This window comes from Cyprinodon variegatus, unplaced genomic scaffold, assembly GCF_000732505.1.
Source record: "Cyprinodon variegatus isolate N-32 unplaced genomic scaffold, C_variegatus-1.0 Scaffold1666, whole genome shotgun sequence".
Lineage (NCBI taxonomy): Eukaryota > Metazoa > Chordata > Actinopteri > Cyprinodontiformes > Cyprinodontidae > Cyprinodon > Cyprinodon variegatus.
In genome coordinates this window covers 55,983-58,256 of record NW_015152119.1, presented here as the reverse complement: position 1 = coordinate 58,256, position 2,274 = coordinate 55,983, and positions in this window count along the sequence as shown.

Sequence of the window (2,274 nt, the reverse complement as noted above, 5' to 3'; positions counted from 1 at the left end):
TTGGTACAGACATGGTTTGAAAAACAACGGGTTCTTCTCATCAACAATCTTCGGATGTCTAATTCATTGAGGCCAGACTAAATTGCACATTTAATCTCACATTTAGTCTGGTTTATCAGGCTACCCTAAAAGAGGACTTTGCTCTTAATCTGCAGGTTTACTAGTGGTTCCTAGAATTTCTAAAACAAGAATGGGAGGCAGATATTTTAGTTATCAGGCTCCTCCCTTGTGGAACCAACTACCAGTTTCAATCCATGAGGCAGACACCCTGTCTATTTTTAAGGTAGGCTAAGAACTTTCCTTTTTGATAAAGCTTATAGTTAGAGAGGCTCAGGTTATCATGAGCTTTCTCTATAGTTATGCTGCTATAGGCTTATACATATGAACATAGGAATCCCAATTTCATCATTCTGCTTTATTCTATCTTTATTCTCCCACTCTGCACAATCTGTTAGTTCAATCTCTAACATTATGCTCTCTCTGCTTTAACTCATAGTAGCTTTGCCTGGTCTGTTCCTGTTTGGCTGTGACACCATCCTGGAGAGAAATATCAGCTGTGCTGCTGCCATCAACACCTTTGTTTAAGATGTTCAAGATTGGCCTGTTTTTCAGTGTAGTCCTGTTTCTCTTCCTGGGCCCGGCTGGATGTGCTCTCTTCATCCTCTGACATTTGAGCTGGCTCTGAGCTTGTCTCCCTGGCTGTGTTTCCTGGATGGGACCGCCTTTTACAGTTGCTTTTTGTATCTCTGCTTCTGTCTCCTTGAACCCCAGTCAGCCTCGGCAGATGGCCGCTCACACTGAGCCTGGTTCTGCTGGGGGTTTCTTATGGTTTCCTGTTAAAAGAATGCTGTTGTTACAAGCATTCTTAGTGTGAGGGATTGCATTCCAGTCAATTCCAGTCAATGAGTCAGTGCAATCAACTGGGTTTCATCAGATAGAAAACTTTGAATCAGTTTGACTGTATGATCTGGTGAACTGTAAAGTGCCTTGAGATGACATGTGTTGTGAATTGGCACTATATAAATAAACTGAATTAAATTAAAGACAGATTTAAACTCTTCAAATGTTCACTATGGTGTAAGATTGGATATAGGTCTATAATTTACTAAGTCATCTGGGTCAAGTGATGGTTTTGGACAAGTAAAGGTTAAATTACAGCTACATTAAAAGCTTTTCATACATATCCCATTAAAAGTTTAAGAGTTTAGTCACATCTAAAATGGAAGAGGAGATCAAAGGGAATATTTCCTTATATAACCTGGTTGGAACTGGATCTAACATACTGTTATGATTCTAGCATGTCTGCCTGCTCTGCTCTCCCTGTGAGCAATCAACTCCAGCTGCTGCCTGCTGCACTGCAGTGTAATCAGCAGCATGTCTCAGCTGTGTTTAAGCAGTTTTAAGGCAGCCTGTGGCAGGCAGACAGGGCCAGATAATTGCAAGCCAACAAGCAAGCAGTATCCAGCACTTCATGTTACCTGACGAAGCTTCATTTCATGGATTTTCCTTTTTGCCTAGCCCTCATCGGATTTCTCTGCCTTCGGGACAACGACCCTATTTCTGCCCCTTGACTTCTGCCTCCTGCCAAGCCCCCTAATCACTAAGCCTGAGTCTGGCTTCCAGGACCTAGTTCCTGCCTCTGTGCTCCAAGCCACCCAACTGTTGGCCACCCAACAACATTTTAAAGGAGCAGTCTGCTCTGTTCAAGCCACTGATCCTCTCTTATAAGGTTAGTGGTTTTGTTGGTTTCATGCATTTCATTATTTGAACTCCTTCAAGCCACTAACCTAAATCTCCCTTCTTAGTAATCCCTGGTCCTCTGTGGATGTGCTCCTGAAGTCCTGAGTTTTGAATAAACTATTTAAGTCCTTATCCTGTGTTCTGGCTGAAAATTTGGGTCTTCTGTCTGGATAATTACAGAATTATCTGGCCAAAAAAATGGACCCCGCGCCAGTACAGCAGTGGTGTAGCAGTGTGGACAATTCCATCGCTCGCCTTGATGCAGGGATGAATGAAATTATTTCCATGTTATGCACCTTGTCTCCTGTCTCTGCTCAGGCGCCCTCACAGCCAGCTGCCATTAATCCCCATACCGTTTCTACCATGGTTAAGGAACCAAAGCTGACCCCTCTCGAGTTATTTAAAGGAGACCAATGTCGAGCCTTTTTGACGCAGTGTGAGATACACTTTGAGTTGCAACCATCCTCCTTCCCTACTGAGCGCTCCAGAGTGGCATTCGTCATTTCACTATTGTCAGGTAAAGCTGTCAGGATC